This window comes from Paroedura picta, chromosome 3 (assembly GCF_049243985.1).
Source record: "Paroedura picta isolate Pp20150507F chromosome 3, Ppicta_v3.0, whole genome shotgun sequence".
NCBI classification, from domain to species: domain Eukaryota; kingdom Metazoa; phylum Chordata; class Lepidosauria; order Squamata; family Gekkonidae; genus Paroedura; species Paroedura picta.
In genome coordinates this window covers 10,192,594-10,211,701 of record NC_135371.1, presented here as the reverse complement: position 1 = coordinate 10,211,701, position 19,108 = coordinate 10,192,594, and the positions used below count along the sequence as shown (strand labels likewise).

Sequence of the window (19,108 nt, the reverse complement as noted above, 5' to 3'; positions counted from 1 at the left end):
GTTTACCCCCCAGCAAGCTGGGTACTCATTTTACCAACCTCGGAAGGATGGGAGGCTGAGTCAACCTTGAGCCGGCTGCTGGGATCGAACTCCCAGCCTCATGGGCAAAGCTTTCAGATGGCTGCCTTACCACTCTGCGCCACAAGAGGCTCGATGTTTAATATAATGAAGTACTAATATCCCTTAATTTTTATTTTAATAGGGTGTTTATAACTGATCCACTGCTTTGCTTGTCAAAGGACCCAAAATGAATTGATTAGTTGATCCACTGCCATTTATAACATTGTTAAGCTATTGATGTGCTGCAATTGAAAAGGGGAAGGTTGGCCTTAAAGAAGCAACACTTGAAATTTATTTATTTGTTTATTTATTATATTTATATGCCGCCCTCCCCGGAGGCAAGTAGAGTTAGCTAGGTCCCCATCCTGTCAACAACACTGGGCCAATTACAATGAAGATTGACAACATTTCTCAGTAAATCACTGTTAAATTCAATTTTTAAATTCCTGATCCTCTGTGATATACAAATACCTCTGATTTCTCTCTTAGTATTTAATATTTGGTGTCAGCACTGTGATATACATCTCTAAATAATGTAAATACTTTTCCTATGCAACTCCTATGCAACCACATACCTAGTACTTATTGTTGAACAGAGGTCACTTCACCAGGAGAAAACATTTTAATTTTCAGTGCCTATTAGTCAGCCTATTAGAGAACGTTTCATGCAAAGTTGGGTATGATAAGGGACCAAAATGGTAGGGACCTCACAGAAGCAGAAGAGATTAAACAAAGGTGGCAAAATTATACAGAACAACTATACAAAAGTGAGCTTAACATCCCTGATGACCACAGTGGGGTAGTTACTGACCTGGAGCCAGACATCCTGGAATGTGAAGTTAAATGGGCCTTAGGAAGTCTGAGCAACAATAAAGCTAGTAGTGGTGACAGCATTCCAGTTGAACTATTCAAAATCTTAAAGGACGATGCAGTAAAAGTGCTACACTCAATATGCCAGCAAATTTGGAAAACTCAACAATGGCCACAGGATTGGAAAAGGTCAGTTTACATTCCAATCCCAAAGAAGGACAATGCCAAAGAATGTTCAAACTACCGCACCATTGCACTAATTTCTCATGCTAGCAAAGTTATGCTCAAAATCCTACAAGCTAGGCTCCAGCAATATGTGGACCGAGAACTTCCAGAAGTACAGGCAGGATTTCGAAGAGGCAGAGGAACTAGAGATCAAATTGCCAACATACGCTGGATCATGGAGAAAGCTAGGGAGTACCAGAAGAACGTCTACTTCTGCTTCATTGACTATGCTAAAGCCTTTGATTGTGTGGAGCACAACAAATTGTGGCAAGTTCTTAAAGAGATGGGAATACCAGAGCATCTTATTTGTCTCTTGAGAAATTTATATGTAGGTCAAGAAGCAACAGTGAGAACTGAACATGGAATCACTGACTGGTTCAAAATTGAGAAAGGAGTTCGGCAAGGCTGTATACTGTCGCCTTGCCTATTTAACTTGTATGCAGAGCACATCATGAGAAATGCGGGATTAGAGGAGTCACAAATTGGGATCAAGATTGCAGGGAGAAATATCAACAACCTCAGATACGCAGATGATACCACTCTAATGGCAGAAAGTGAAGAGGAACTAAAGAGCCTGTTGATGCGGGTGAAGGAGGAGAGTGCAAAAGTTGGCTTGAAACTCAACATCAAGAAAACAAAGATCATGGCATCCGGCCCTCTCAATTCCTTCCAAATAGATGGGGAAGAAATGGAGATAGTGACAGATTTTATTTTCCTGGGCTCCAAGATCACTGCAGATGGGGACTGCAGCAAAGAAATTAAAAGACGCTTGCTCCTGGGGAGGAAAGCTATGGCAAATCTAGACAGCATCCTAAAAAGCAGAGACATCACCCTGCCAACAAAAGTGCGTTTAGTCAAGGCTATGGTCTTCCCAGTTGCAATGTATGGCTGCGAGAGTTGGACCATAAGGAAGGCCGAGCATCAAAGAATTGAGGCTTTTGAACTCTGGTGCTGGAGAAGACTCTTGCGAGTCCCTTGGACTGCAAGGCGAACAAACCGGTCAGTCCTAGAGGAGATCAACCCTGACTGCTCTTTAGAAGGCCAGATCCTGAAGATGAAACTCAAATACTTTGGCCACCTCATGAGAAGGAAGGACTCCCTGGAGAAGAGCCTAATGCTGGGAGCGATTGAGGGCAAAAGAAGAAGGGGACGACAGAGAATGAGGTGGCTGGATGGAGTCACTGAAGCAGTAGGTGCAAACTTAAATGGACTCCGGGGAATGGTAGAGGACAGGAAGGCCTGGAGGATCATTGTCCATGGGGTCGCGATGGGTCGGACACGACTTCGCACATAACAACAAACAACAACAATTAGTCAGTGTCCCCCTCACATTCAAATCCTGAAGACAGCTGCTTCTCCCAGTCCCCACACAACCCAAGACAATCTTGGGCAGAGAAGCCTCTCCCCAGATCAGCTGTTTGTTCGGGCTGTCCGGGGGAGCTGTTTGAACTGGTACTCCCCGCACAGCCCAAGCCGATCCTGGGGAGAGCTCTCTGTGTAGGATCAGCTGTTTGGCAGCTCTGCTGGCCAAGGCATTTAAATGGCGGTCCCTTTAAATGCCTCGGAACAACAACAACAAAATCAGTTTTCCTGAATTTTCAGAATCTGAATCCCTGTACTAAGGCTGGGATTTAGGTGATCTGTCAAATTTTACGGGATCAATTCGGCCTGATTTGAACGGAACTTGAAAAAAATACTTCTTTTTTGCACATTTCTATTAGGCATTTGCAATCCCAAGTAAAAATAAAGAAATACTATTTCCCTTTGGATCTACACAAACCATGGGATATATTGTTCCATGTAACAACAGGTGAAGACAACTGTGACCTGGCAGGGAGCAGCTGGGAGAGCGCCTTTGTATAAGGATTGCCAAAATCTTCCAAAATCACAACTGCAGATCTTCCAAAATCACAACTTCTCTCCAGACTACAGAGAGTGGTTTCCAGCTCACGTCCCTCCCTCGGTTCCACCTTGAAATTTCCGGGAATTTGCCAGCCTTAAGCTGGCAACACAAGAGCCTCTTGTGGTGCAGAGTGGTAAGGCAGCAGACATGCAGTCTGAAAGCTTTGCCCATGAGGCTGGGAGTTCAATCCCAGCAGCCAGCTCAAGGTTGACTCAGCCTTCCATCCTTCCGAGGTCGGTAAAATGAGCACCCAGCTTGCTGGGGGGTAAACGGTAATGACTGGGGAAGGCACTGGCAAACCACCCCATATTGAGTCTGCCATGAAAACGCTGGAGGGCGTCACCCCAAGGGTCAGACATGACCCGGTGCTTGCACAGGGGATACCTTTACCTTTTTAAGCTGGCAACCCTAAAATTTCTCCCACATGACTCTAAGCTTATTGTGGCTCTTATTCCTTGAGACAGAAAGACTTCTGAGAGAGTGAGGGAAATCTCACCTCCTCGGCTCCTCAGTCCTGTAGTTTCCACTGTGGACTTTGCCTCAGGGCTGGGTTGCTATCAGGCTCCTGGGCATAGCTCTCTGGCCACTCCCTGGTCAGCAGTTTCTTCCTCTCAGAGACTTTCTGCACCTGCTGGCAGAACTCCCTCAAGAAGGCTGATTTCAGCTCAGATTTTATTAGTTCTGGGACTTTTCTATAGTAGGTCTTTGGTAGGCTCAATTCTGCTCTCTTTCCTGGAAGGTTTTGAGTAACTATCTCACCTAGATCTTACACTCAGCGAAGGACTGGATATGCTGGCTTTTGATTAGCTCTCTAAGTGTCGTTAGCAAGGAACCAATCAGGTGCTACACTGTCCCTCCCATTTGGTCAATTAACTCTATAATCTGTGTAAAAATATTTAGCAAACCAGGACATCTATGCATTTTCACTTCCTCCTCATTACAGGCATATACACTTGCTTCTGAAAGTCTCCGTTTCCATTCCATGGTTGTTCAGGGTCAGGGTTCAGGGTTCAAGTTGACTGCTCCCTTGGAGTCTCCATCCCCTGGTCCCTTTCTCCTTTGGTACCCCTTCCATTGTTTCTCTTTTCCAGGTAGCCCCAAGCTGCCCCAGGTCCTTTCCATGGTGGTCCCTCATACAACAGCCCTTTCTTCGGGCTTGAGAGCCTGGTCTTGCCTTTGGGCTGCACCCCTTATTGCTATTGTATGAAGCCCTTTCCTGGCCCACAGTAATAGATGTCACCTTCTGGTTCGTCAGGATGGTAACTAAAAGAGTTACTGCTCAAGCATAAACAATTATCTTTAAGACACACAATACTGGCCGTTGTTTGCACCTTTCTCAGTTCACTAATGACTACTTCTGGCCTTGGGCTCGCCAGTATCCGACTATACGCAATGGCTTTACTTGGTGTTTATTTCCCCAATGGGAAATGGACAACTTGGGTTGTCCATTTACCCTGCTTTGGAGATTTTTCAGCCAGCGCGGTCCAAAGCACAAATGCCTAGATGCCACCAAATGCAGCCAAGCATGGTGCAGGGTCAATTCAGGCAGAGATGCTAACTAAAGAGTTTTAAAATGGAAACGGAGGATGTGGAATCCTGGGTTGGTTAATTAATGAAGGAGAAACAGCACGAAAGGGAAGGCAAATTAGGCAATTACAAGTATCCCAGGCAGTAAAGGAGAAATGGACACAGTCAAGGTGGAATTATAATTTTATTTTCGTCTCTGAAATCAGGGCATCAACAGGTACGTTTTCAAGTCACAGGGTCAGGAGGGTGTGGTTTACATCCATCCCAAAGAACTTGATGAAAGAGAGGAGAATTTCTCCTCATTACAGTAGTTTTTCTTGCAGCATGTCATATTTATGGTTACTGAATAGGTGTAACGCCACACTTGGATTGTTCCTCCATCTCGAGTCGTGTTGCACAGATGGCGATTCTTTTCAGTGGTGCAGCCGGTTGGTTGGAGATCTGGTTGAGAAAGTCAAAACAGGAGCAAGTTGAGTATGCAGGGAATGGGAATCTCATGGAGAACATGAAGCAAATGTCGGAGTGCTGGGGACAGCAAAGGAGTCCTATACATACCACCCCTTCCCGTGTATGCACAGGGGAAGCAAACTTCACAGTCCACCCCAGAGTTCTGCATGTGCACACAAAATTCCTGGGCGGGAATGTTCTGAGGCATCTCATGGCTGTGGCAACAGAGGGGGTGGGGGCACAGGGATCCCACTGCAAGATGGTGGGATAGTGGGATGCTGGGACAACAGAAAAGTTGAACGGGGTATTTGTGTCCCTCTATACATGGGCCTGCCCCAGCCCGGTCACCGATGGCAGCTGCAGGAAAAAAGGGAATGCTTGAAAATCAGTGTTCCCTTGCCGTGGGCCATCGGAAGACCTACAGGTGGTTTGTGCTGAGAGGGCCCGGAGAAGGCAGCAATGCCATGCATAAACTGGGATTAGCCCTGCTGCCATGCTGCCGCCAGCCCTGCCTTTCCTCCCTGTCCATCATCGGTTACTGTGTTACAAAGGAGGTCCACTAGCAGGCCCAGATCTCCAGACGTTCTCCCACTGTTGCCCCCCCCCCCAAATCAAAAATACAGGGCTTTACTTACTCAGACCCCTTAATCTGAGTAAAGTTGCCCCTTCTAAAGTTAAGTGCTGTTGTTTTGGTCTTTTTTCTTGAGTGGCTTTTGTCGTTTTTGTGGTGGGTTCTGTAACCTTGCATCTTGGTCTTCTAAGTCTTCTGGTTTCTGTTGCAGAGTAGCCATTTGGCTGCCGAGCTCAGTTTAAGTGACTCAGTTTGTCAGTGGAAAGGTGTGGTACACAGATCCATTTTGCTAGATCATAGTCAGACCATAGACTCCTTTTCTTTCTCCATCCCTACATCATCCCTTCAGTCTAGATGAGTCACGCACAGTCAAGCAAAAGAGGAAGGACTCGAGCAACAGATGCACATGCAAATGTGTCTTGCCTGACAAAGGGGACCATTAGACTCACACATGCAAATGCATCTCCCCTCCATCTGAGGGATGAATGATATGAAAGGACATCCAATCCAAGTCCCACCATGCCCCAGAGGGATACACATCTTCCTGTGACAAGCCTCAGCTCTTTTACCCTTAGCAATTGAACCACAGCAGTCATCCAGCCTGCCTATTTTATTTCCCATAGAGCACAAGGGCCAAGGGTTGGCACCCTGGGGTTGAGTTTTTGTTGTTGTGGTTGTGATTTTTCCACCCTATAACTTCGGCAAACCCACTCCAGGTTCAACAGAGTGAAGACTGAAATGGCTTCTGACTGAACCTCTCTTAGACTGTTTACACACTGGAGGTTTTGTGCTGGGCTGCAGGCTGGAGTTTTAGTCATGGCAGGTTGCCCTACCTCTTCCTGGACCCACACAGGGGACCATTTGGCCTGGTGCACCTCATCCACCCCCGATTTGTGCTCTTGCGTGGAAGCTGGGGCAGTGAAGTTCCCAGTGCATAAACGGTCTTAGAGGGGACCAATCCCTTTTCCTTTAGATTGCTGGCAGTTCTAAGCAATATTGGCCAATAATCTGACTCAAAATATGTCCATGCCCCCTCCACCCAGTACAGGCTTTCCAGTGTCCCCCTCTAACTAGGGCACCTGCTGTGATTCCCTTGGTTGGCCTGGGATTTGAACACAAATCTGAAGACCTTTCTTGTGTGGTATTTGTCACTCCAGTTTTGTTAGAAACTGTAGAGTCTTGTTGTTAGAGGCTATGGTTATATTTTGTTTCCACAGAAAACAGTTCCTGGCTTTGCCTGCAGACTCTCCTGTACAGTGAGGAATAGTATATTGGTAGGATATTTTCCAAAACGAAAAGGTATGAAACAAAATGCAAGGACCATGAAAAAGCCATCCAACACACAAAAAAAAATTGTTTGATGAACTACATTATTGTGTCAAAGAATAACTGAAGGATATTCTGAGTACACTAGATTAAACTGTTTGCTGGATGTGCAAAAAAAAAAAGATTCAAAAATACTTCAGTGTATAATCACTCTCACTAAATTTCTTGCAGAAAAAGGACTTTGAGTCTATGGTAAAAACTTTCACATTACTCCAGCAATGAAACTTACCATCTGGAGTTAGAGATTTGTTCCTCACTTCTATTGCCGGGATACGAGTAACTGAGGGGAGACAAAAAAGAAAAGGGACATGATTTATAAATTCCTTCACAGATCTATGAAACTGATTGTGTTAAGGGGGGATGAAGGGTGTAAATAAAGCCTCCAAGGAACAAATTTCTTTTTAGGCTTTCATTTATACCAGACATCCTCTGAAAGATAATTTTTTGTATTTGTTTTGGGTGCTGCTAGAATGCAGAAGGAGGGATCTTTGTACTTTTTGCCTACCAGCACCCACACTGGAGAAAACTTGACTGAAATGATCATCTGGATATTTTAGAAGCAAGGTCTGGATATCAAGAACTTTAAGGGACAGACATACATTTAGAAATGGAATTCAAGTGTTCAATAAATGGGACTGTCAACTCATTAAAAGATTTCATCAATGGATAACACTTAATCAATTGATGAAATTTTCTTTTGAAGAATGAAATTTTTTAAATCAACTTAAAGAAAGGGAGATATTTTATGCCTACAAGACATTCATATAAAGGAAAAATATGAACATCTTGTAAATGATACAAAATAGGCAAAGTATATCCTGTCTCAGTTCAAAACAAAAAATTCAGATTAGTCATTTATGTAAACAATCTCCAATTAGAAGTTACAGAATGATAAAATGCTCCCGATGAAAGATACTTAATTTTAAACAGAATACTCCTGAAAGGCAAGGTATGTATGTTAGCAACCATGTGACAAAAATGCTAAAGTTAAATGCCAAAGTTAAATATTTTCCAGATTATGTTATAATTTCACATTGAAGAAATTATGATTTTTGGAGACATGAATGGAGTAACAGATCCAAAGAAGAGCAGATCCAGGAATTCCAAACGGGGGAAATTACCAAACATTATTTCTATATCTTGAAATGCTGAAATTAGAAGACAGATTCAAGAACATAAATGTGCTGAATTTCAAAAAGCTTAATACCGAATTTAGACAAAGCAGAGTTTCAATTGAGAATATTTGCCAAACTACTTTTGCAGTAGAGAGCCAGTTCTGGGAGAAGCGGTTATATAAATCAAAGGAAGGAAGGAAGGAAGGAAGGAAGGAAGGAAGGAAGGAAGGAAGGAAGGAAGGAAGGAAGGAAGGAAGGAAGGAAGGAAGGAAGGGAGAGAGAGAGAGAGAGAGAGAGAGAGAGAGAGAGAGAGAGAGAAATGCCAGGTGTCAAGAACAGGGTGGATGGGGGAAAGAATTTTTAATTCCCATAGGACATGGAGGGGGAAAGTGTTTTTTTGTTTCCTGGGCTTTTTTTGGATCATATGACATAAAGATGAAGCATCTACTTTCAATAGACTTTAAGAGTATCTAACATTTCTTCCTAAGTTTGTTGGCCATTCTAGGTGGGATAGCCCAATGATCTCGCTCAGAAAAAGGTAGTTCCCCCTTCACTATGTACAAGCCTCTCTTACTCACTGTGGTGATCGCCTTGGTTGGCCAAATGGTCTGACCAGCCCTGCCATTGGGATCTTTTGCCGTTTACCTGTTGATACTTGTCTGAAGCACTGTTCCTCTCCACAAGCGTAGCAGTAAACAACATGACATGGCTCACCGATACACCTCTCAAAGCACCACAAACCTTGAACTGAGAAAGGGAGTGTTGTTACTGAGAAGTATGCAGAACTACATTTTTTGTTATATTTTTGTCTCATGATGATAAACATCACAGAAGAAAATGAAAACGTAGCATGGATTCGTGAGCACATAATTTTTCTTTTTGGTTTCCTAAATGCTAAAGAACTAAAAACAGAACTTGGAAGGTGTCCCATTGAAGGCAAATTCTTCTGCAGAACCAAGTAAAACGTGGGGGGTCAGCCCCCCCCCCGTTTCCACTATGCAATTTGCAGTCAATATATTTGTATATTTCATTGGGATTTTTTCACTGATTTGTGCATACAAATTATTTATCATTTATTTATTATTATATAAATAAAATTACTATTTTTCATTGCGTCCAAACCAGTTCAGTTTATTTGTAGTAATGACCAGTAAAGTATCAATTAAATTAAATTTTATGTTGAACTGAAAATACTTGTTAAAGAAATTTCTGGAATTACAATGCAATCCTTTGAGTAGGGAAAATATAAAAACTACACACAAACAAACCATATAGCCGCAATTAACAGCTTTCCACAGGATCTGCAAGACGGAGGTCTTCCACAAGGCATATGGTTGAGTCCGGGTTGAGGTCCCAGAATTACCATCAGGGTGTCCCCTTGAACTACTGAGATCAGGTCCCTCGCTTCGAATGGAAGACCTCTAAGTCTGCTAGCTGGACAGGTGTGGGGGGGGGAAGATTTAAGGGGAGTCAGCTCCACTGATGAGCCATCACTTTTGTATGGGGGATTTTAAGGGTATAGATGTTTCATCTTTTTACTGTAAACCTCCACGAGTCTTTGAGAGCAGTGGTATATAAATTAAACCACTTTACCAAAGTTAAAATCTGGTCACCTTACCATGCATCCACATATCCTTCCAGATTCAACAACTCCTGACTTATTTTTACTACCTCCACACTCTAGCCCCTGTTGTATTCCTGGATACAAGGGGCTTTGCCCCTAGTAAACAAAACCAAACAAACAAACCATTAAATATATAGGCTCTGGGCAATATTGGGATGTACAAAGATCAATAAAAGGCTCCCGTATTTAATTATTAGAGTAGTGATCCCCAACCTGTGGACTGCGGACTAATTGGAGGTGGGCCGCGAAGGATGCCTTCTCCCCCCCCCCCCAGGCCCTTCACAACACGCTTCGGATGTCATTGTCTCCCATCACTCCCAGATGAGACTATCTCATTGCAGAGAAACAAGCTCAGGGTACCCATTGATTTGTCATTGTCATGAGTTAAAATTTCCATGAAAATAAAATGTTCCTTGTTGTGGCATGTCTGTATCTTATTTTGAAGGGATGTTTAAACATTACCATAGCAATTGGAGAGCGTTAGGGCAGTGGTTGAGAGTAGAGGAGTAAACTACCCCCCCCACCGGGCCTCAGTAAAAGGCGTTGAGTAGTCCCCGGTGAGTGGTCCCCGGCGCTGAGTGGTCCCCGGTGATAAAAAGGTTGGAGACCACTGGGTTAGAGTATATGGAAACTCCAATCTGCAATTTAAATAGTCCTCTGAGAGCCTCTTGTGGAGGGGGGTGGTAAAGGAGCTGACATATTGTCTGAAGCTCTGACTATGAGGCTGGAAGTTTGATCCCAGCAGCCGGCTCAAGGTTGACTCAGCCTTCCATGTTTCCGAGGTCAGTAAAATGAGTACCCAGCTCGCTGGGGGGTAAAACGGTAATGACTGGGGAAGGAAATGGCAAAACCACCCCGTACTGAGTCTGCCAAGAAAATGCTAGAAGGCCTCACCCCAAGGGTCAAACATGACTCAGTGGTTGCACAGGGGATATCTTTACCTTTACCTCTGAGGGCAGGCTATCTAAAGCAGCAGTTTCCAAAAGGAGTTAGACAAGATTGCTTTCTTGTCCCCTTTTTATTGAATATTTATATGAACTGTTTGATTATCAGTTTCCTAGACATTGACATTCATGCCGCAAAGCTCGTGCCTGAGGAAAATATTACAGATTCTTATGTATGTGGATGACGCTGTTCCCCTGTCTCTGACCAGAGTAGGCTTAAATAGGGCTCTCACTACTTTGGCTGATCAGAGCCAGGAAGAGATTCTATCCTTTCATTATACTAAAACAATAATACTACGTTTTCACAAGAGATTTTGGAACTTTAATAGACACTTTATTACAAATTTATTTACTCACCCACAGCACAGAGGAGCAGAAGACCTAAGCCATGGAGAATAACTTTGTTCATCTTCCGTTTTAGAGGATCGATTACCTGCAAGTAAGGAACAGCAAGACACTGTACGGTCTCCCTCCCTCTCTCTCTCTTTCTCTCTCTCTCTCTCATTTTATGCCCCCTTTATATCCACACATGTGTGTCATTCCGATATATCATTTGCATGGAATGGGTAAACGATGGTTCATTGAGCTGTTCCAGAAATTCCATTTCTAATAACTAGAATAATGTATGTTCCGGGAAGACGACTGTTAAAACAATGATTAATTCATGTAAACAAGGCAAGTCTTTACTCAACAAAAACATTTGAAATTTTTTCCCAGCACAAATTTTCACTTACAGGACATTATTATAAACTGACATGTTGAATTCCACCTACAAAAAACATCATGCTTTGGCCTAGCTCAGAAAGTGGCCTAGATACAGCTGGTGGGCTCATCTCAGCTGTCTCTCACAGGTTGAGCAGTTTGTGGGCCAAGAATTGGCCTGCAAACACACAGAATTTCTCAGATGATTGGTCAGTTGCTGGACTGAGCCCCACTGCTCTTCCTCTATCTCTCCACCACCAAGGGATCTGGTAGTCCTCTGCTACCTTGTGGCCCTCAACTCATAGGAAATTTTGCTGCTTTCCTCAGCTTGCTGACGTGTGGCTGGTGATACCACAAGGATGAAGGAATTGCTATGAGGAGGCAAAGCAATCTCCAAGCCACACTGCCCTCTGTTGGGGTTAACAAAAAATGCAGAGCCATTATTGCCCCCCCCCCACACACACACACACCTGGAAACTCTCTTCTGTGCAACATTGGGATGGAAATAAAACAGGAACAATGAGGCAATCCAGCAATGGTTAAAGAAGGAGTTTGATCAAGGTGAAATTCATGATATTTTACCAACTTAACTGTTCTAGACATTAGGACTCACCAGCCTGAATCCAGTTTCATTTCCTGTTATCAGCATGTGGCATGTTTTAAGTAAGGATGTGCAATTTGAAAACTCTGGTAACATTTGTTTTTGGAACATGCAGCAGACATTGAATTCTGTGATATCGAATCCTTTATTTTTGTCATCTCTTAGACAACAGGTGACGTGCCATGAGATCGGAGGCAGGCAAATGTTCCCTTCTTCAAGTAGGGGCAAAAGGAGGATCCCGGGTAACTAGAAACCTGTTAGCTTGCCATCTATAGCTGGCAATTTTTTAGAAAAAATAATCAAACTGTTGGTCCATGTGCAGCTAGAGAAGATGGCTGTGATTAATAAGAGTCAGCATAGCTTTTTCAAGAACAAGTAATGTCACACTAACTTTATCTATTTTTTTTGAGAAAGTTACTACCTTGCTGGATCAGGGGATTGCTGTTGATACAGTTAATTTTGTTTTCAGTAAAGCTTTTGATACAGTTCCACATATTCTTTTAGACAAGTTGGTAAAATTCAGTATGGATATTATTACTGTTAGGTGGACCAATAACTGGGTGACAGATCACAGCCAAAGGGTGCTTGTTAATGGTTCATCAACCTCTTGGATAGTAGTGATGAATAGAGTGCCTCAGGAATCTGTCCTAGGCCCTGCATTGTTCAACATATTCATAAATGATTTGGATGAAGGAATAGAGGGGGTGCTTATTAAATTTGCAGAATGAAACTGGGAGAGATTACCAAGAAACAGCACAAGAAAGAATCAGGATACAGGATGATCTCGAGAGGCTGGAAAACTGGGCTAAAATGAATTTCAATAGTGAAAAATGTAGTTCTACATTTAGGCAGGAAAAAATCAAATGCATCATTATAGGATAGGGGAGACCTCTCTTGGGAGTAATATGTGCAAAAAGGATCTTGATATCTTAGTATACCAGACACTGAACATGAGACAGCAATGTGACTCAGTGCTATGGCAATGAAAATTAAATTTAAAAGCAACAATCTCTTGATAATAAATGTCTATCTGACCCCTTTGAAACAGAAACTTCTGATTAATGCTCTGTGGGCGGAATTAGAAATATATATTGCTGACCTTATCTTATCAAACTCAGATGCATTTATAGTCTTGGGAGGGTATTTTAATGCCAGATTGGGCTGAGATGACTATACTCTTTATAAGCAAAATAAATGTTTGCCTCCTTCACATGAAGACACTGGAGCTCTTCTTACTCAATGCTCCAATGATAAGAATCCAAATTTTTCAGGTTTCTGCTTAACCCAAATGGCCTATAGGCTAAATCTCCATATACTAAATGTTGCCAGAGAAGGAGACCATCCTGCTGAATTTACCTATTTATTGGGGGCAAGAATGAGCACTACATTATTGTATCTAAGGATCTTCTTCCATATGTTAAGACCTTAAAAGTTATTCCTAAATTAGTCAGTGACCATTTCCCAGTCAAGTGACCATTTCCTAGTCAAGATGTCATCCATGTATAAAAGAAGTGGAGTGGGTCTTTTGCCAAGAATGGGGGGATGACCATTAACTGTCAAAATAGAAGGGTAAGTCACTTAAGAAAAGGTTAAATAACAGAGGGGCAAGGATGCAACCTTGTTTCACTCCTATGTTTATTTGGATTTTTGGTGTTAAATTTCCCTCAGCAGAATATTTGACTTGTCAGTGGTTGTTATGATTGAGCTGTTTTAATAGAAATAGTAGACGCTGATCTATGTCTAGATTGTTTAATTTTATCCAGAGTTTCTCTCTGGAAACGGAGTCAAAAGCTGCTTTTAAATCAATAAAAGCAACAAATAATTTGCCCCTCTTAGGTTTGGTGTATTTCTGGCTTAAAAAAGCTAAAATAGTACAATGATCTAAGGTAGTGTATCCCTTCCTAAACCCTATTTGCTCTGGCCCTATGATGTAATTGTTGGATGTCCAGTTTATTAGTGGCCAGATATTTTGCAAAGAGCTTACCTACAGCTGATAATAACCTGATGGGGCAGTAGGTACTAGGAAGGTCAATTTTTCCTCTTTTATATATACTGGCTTAGACTATCCTTTTTTCCTCGTGGGCTTTGCCCCACTAACAACTGAGGATGGGTACCAATCTTTAGGGCAATGAAATGTGAGAGCTAAAACTGCACTCTTGGGGTTCTCTCCTGAGTTCCTACTGAGCATGTGATATGATCAGGCCAAAGCAGCTGTCAAGCAGAGATTGACATAGAATCAGGATACAGGATGATCTGAACAGTCTGTAAATCTGGGCTAAAATGAATTTAAATAGTGAAAAATGTAGTTCTACATTTAGGTAGGAAATATCAAATGCGTCATAATGGGATTGGGGAGACCTGTCTTGGCAATAGTATGTGCAAAAAGGATCTAGAGATCTTAGTAGACCATACACTGAAAATGAGACAGCAATGTGACTCAGTGTTTAAAAAGGCAAATGGGATTTGGGGCTTTATGAAAAAATAATAGAATCCAGAACGTGTGAGGTGTTGGTATTGCTTTACTCTGCTCTGGTTAGACCTCACTTAGAAGACTTTGTTCAGTTTTGGGCACCACAATCGAAGAAGGATGTAGACAAAGGGGAGCACAGCCAGAGGAGGGCAACAAGAATGGTGAGGGGTTTGGAGTCCAAAATGTATGATGAAAGGTTGAGTCTGATCTGTTTATCCAGGAGAGAAGACTAGAAGGAGGTAAAATAGTAGCCATCTTCAAGTACCATTCTCCCCTGCAATATAAGGATTTGCCCTATGGGCCTCATTGATCAGGGTTGAGTTGAAGGAAACTTTAAAGGGGGGGAATGCAGTTCTAAGGGGGGCCCTGATTAGACCAAAGGTGTTCAAGCCATCATGTACTCCTTGTTCCCAGAAATTCCATCTTCTCCTGCTTTCCCATAACTGGGAAGCAGTCAGACTGGCTCACAAAGCACTTCTCAGAAGCCAAGATATTCTGATAAAACCTGTCAGCCGAAGTTTCCACATATTTTTCTACTATATTTAACATATTGAAGTGTAAATCACTATTGTCATCTGATTCTTGTAAATCTGTGACAAATCCCAAAAACAACAATTAAAACGGCATTTGGACAAACTTGTATATTGAACCACAAAAGGGGGTTTAACAAACCTTCATCCTTCTCCCCATTGGCTCCTCCTCAAATGCTGGGGAGAATAAATAACAACTGTACACCTACCTAGGTGTACCTGAAGACTTGCAGAGTGTTGAGGATTCTGGCTGCCTCTTTCAGTCTTATTCTCCTCAGCAACCTCAAAAATTAACACAGAATGAAAATGATTCTTCTCCTTGGATTCTCCAGTCTGTTCCTCTTTACTTGTGGTGAGTTGGAGATTGTTCTTGTTGATTCCCTGCAGGGCTGGGAGGCAGAGAGGAATTCCCTTTTCATGCTAAACGAGCATCAACACCCCATCAAGCAGTGGACACCCTGAAGGAAACCAGTGGTCAGGATGAGTGGATGGTTGATCTTCCTCATTTATTGATGACTGCAAAATCCTAGTAGGGTAGATTGTTTGATATTTATTTATTATTTTAAAAATTTTATTCTGCCACTCCCAAAATGGCTTGTGGTGTTTCACAAGACGTTTCACCAATATAACACTCATAAAAAGCCCCATTTAAAATAATAACAAACTCCAGTTTCAGCCACCCCAGGGTGGCAACATCTCCCTCCCACTCCCAGCTCAAAAGATCTCCTGGAATAAGCCACTGATGGGGATTATCTCAGGGGAAGCCAAGATCTCATGTATCGGGTTGGGGGGGGCAGATCTTCCTTGCCTTGACCTCAACCAAGAACCCAGTGGAAGAACTCCATTTTGCAGACCTTGAAGAACTGCAAAATTTCTTTTTTAACATATATTTTATTTATTTTTATTGTATATAAAGCATTTACAGAAAGATGAAAAGAAAAAGAAACAACCAGCCGGCAAAATAATTGTTGATACATGTAAGAGTATAGTATGTTATTATCTTTAAAAGAACATATTCAGTTCCCATTGCATATTAGTCCTAACCTAAAAGTTACTGTTGTCTTTCTTAGCAAAATAATTGTTAATACATATAAAAATATAATTATTATTATCTTAAGTAATATATAGTCAGTTCCCATCGTATGTTGGCCCTAACCTAAAGGTTGCTGCTGTCTTTCCTAAGAGAGACCAGGTAATTGCTCCACTGTTCGTCACATTCTTCAGGTGGTCGCAAAAGATGGAATTGTGCTCTTTTCCATGATGTATCTGCTGGCAGGTCTTGAAGTATTTGTGCTTCTTGATCCACCGAGCTCAGCGGCATCGCCTGAAGCTTTTTGGATAGAGTATTTCTTGCAGCCTTTCTGCCAGGGCCCACAAAGATGTCTCTTGATTGCTTCTTGCGTGCGGTCGCCTTTGAATAGACTCTGTATATTTTGTTAATCTGAATCTCTTCCTCCTCTAAGTAATCTTCCAGGCTTTCGGTGATTTCCTTCCTTAGGTCTGTTTTCCCAAATTCTTCCAAGACGCCTTTGATTATTACATTCCTAGCTTTAGATTCTACTTCCAGGGCTTCGGATTTATCTTCTACCACTCTCTCCCACTCCTGTTGATTAACTTCCAGACATTGGATTCTCGTTTGGTGGGTTGCCAGCTGAGTTGTGTTTTCATCAGCTATTTTTTTCAAACCGTCGATTCTGTCTGAGAGCTCTTTCTTGGTGTCTTGAATTTCCTTTTCAACCTTTTTGACTACTTTCAGTATCTCTGAGTTGCCTTCGCATAACAAACGAAAGAACTGTGCCTTAGTTAGTTTTTCCATAGCTGTAAACAGTCACAGATTACAGACAAGAGGTCTTGCGAGAGTTTGGGCAATCAGAAATTATCAGTTTGTCAATCTCCGTATTAAGTCAGCATCTCCCGCTGAGCTCTCCTTAACAAATTCTTAAATTCTTTCTTTTGTTTGTTTTAACGAGTATATTTATCTGGCTTGCCTCCTGTCCAAAGAAAGGATTCCCTTGTAAATTGGTTAGGGGGGAAGGAGGGGGGCTGATGCCCGGCTTTAAAGAATAGGAAAACAAAGTCTTTGCGTTGATTTCATCAGACTTCGGCTCTTGTCAATCTGGTAAGAGAATCTGGGAAGAATGCAGGATTTTATGCAGCTGGTTGTTTCAAGCTTAGAAAATTGTTTAGGACAAGGATGCCATCATGGCCCTGAGCACAGGCAGCGGTGATCCAGAGAACTCAGGCTCTGCGGATCTGTACGACCCTCAGGATGCCATTCCCGGTTCCTGGGGCGACCAGCGAGTGAGATTTGCGCATCCCGCTCAGGTTTGCCAGGTGTATCTGCTCCTGGCCCTCTGCTTGGCTTGAGAGCTCGTCAGAAAACGGGCTAGCATGTTGTCTCTTCAGTTGTCTCAAGAACTGCAAAATTTCTGATACGGCCTGCAGCTCTCCTTGGAGCTCATTCCACCAGGGCAAAAATGCCCTGGCCCTAGACAATGCCAGGCAAACCTGTCTCGGGCTGGGAACCTCCAAAAGATTTCTGCCTGCAGAGTGCAAGGGTCTGTGGGGGGGCATAAGGAAATAGGCAGTACAACCGGTATGAGGGACCCAACCACGGATAGCTTTAAACGTTAATAGCAGAACTTTGAACTGGTTCCAGGCCACAACCAGTAACCAGTGCATCTGTCTCGGTACAGGCTAGGTATGGTTCCTCCAAGGTGGTCCGTGAAGGACCCTAGCAGCTGCATTTTGCACCAGCTGCAATTTCCAGGTGAAGGAGAAGTGGAGGCCTGCAAAGAGTGAGATACGAAATTTAATCTGGAGGTGACCATTGCATGGAGGACTGTGGCCAAACAGTCTGAGTGCACAACCAAGTACACAACCTCGGCCTCCATAGATTGGGAGGCATCCAAGTTCACCCCCAAATTCCTGGCAGAGGGTGTGAAGTTAAGCTGCAAGGTAGGTAGGCACGCTTCCTGATCTGCTCCTTCCTGCCCAGCTCCTCCACATGCAGCCTGCCGATGCTGCTGTTCTCACTAAGCAGTCCTGTCAGAACCTCCCTCAGCCTCACCTATCTCACAGGTTATGTGTTGTGGACAGAGGAAGGGAAACCAATTGTAAGTCTCTTTGAGATTCATTCAGGCAGCGAATAGTGGGATATGAAAACCATCTTGTCTTCTTCTGCAACTCCCAGGATCCTCTTGAACATTCAAATACCTACTTTACTTTGGGATGCCTTATGGCTTCCAGAGTCAACCAAAACATCCAAAGCAAACAACTGGGGGAAAATTCAGGGGTTACTAAGGTCCAGATGCTCTGATGCTGCTGATATTGGGCTCTGCAATTCCCATGAGTGTCCTCAGGCCAACATCCAGTTATGAGGCTCCCCTTATGTCTGGAGGCATGACTGCCAAAGGCTGATAGACGAAGGGATGGAGCCTTTTTAAAATGTATATTTGACCTCAATAATGTAAAATCTGGGATGGTCTGATGTATGGCAAATATTGAAAATATTCTTTGGTTTCTTCTAGCTAAAGAAATCCGGTGCAACCAATGTCTATCTGAAAAGGGGAACTGTCATCGTGACAAAACTTGCATAGCTAAGCTTGGGCTATGCTACACAGATTCGGTTTATGAAGGCGATAAAGGTTTGTTCAAGACAGACAAAACCATGGTGTGTCAAATGAGCTTCATGAGGTCCCTTAGAGATCTCCAGGGGTTTCCACAGATCAAGCTCACAAGCCCCACTCCCCTTGTCATCAGACAGCCATTCACCAAAGGATCTCTGGGTCAAGAAGCCACAGGGCTGCAGAGAAGATTCTCAATTCATCCCACCTCCATCTTTGACCCAAACAATAACATGTTCTCCTTCAATTGCAGCATCAGCTCTTTAGCCTGTTTTTCCCTCTCTCTGGTTCTCCTTGAATCAGGCTACCCTAGCTGGGGATTTCTAGCGACTTACACAACTGCTATTTAATTTGTTCTCCCAGAGAGCCTCTCGTGGCGCTGAGTGGTAAGCAGCAGAAATGCTATCTGAAGCTCTGCCCATGAGGTTGGGAGTTCGATCCCAGCAGCCGGCTCAAGGTTGACTCAGCCTTCCATCCTTCCGAGGTCGGTAAAATGAGTACCCAGCTTGCTGGGGGGTAAACGGTAATGACTGGGGAAGGCACTGGCAAACCACCCCGTATTGAGTCTGCCATGAAAACGCTGGAGGGCGTCACCCCAAGGGTCAGACATGACTGCTTGCACAGGGG

At 43.2% G+C, this 19,108-nt stretch overlaps 1 long non-coding RNA gene across 1 annotated transcript; it reads right to left on the bottom strand.

The window, feature by feature from the left end:
* Positions 1–4,756: 4,756 nt before the first annotated feature.
* Positions 4,757–10,987, bottom strand: LOC143834451 (uncharacterized). Its single transcript, XR_013229784.1, has 4 exons — positions 10,910–10,987; positions 8,630–8,731; positions 7,099–7,149; positions 4,757–4,966 (listed from the first exon to the last, which is right to left on the bottom strand). It is a non-coding gene; the product is annotated as an uncharacterized LOC143834451 (long non-coding RNA).
* Positions 10,988–19,108: the final 8,121 nt, after the last annotated feature.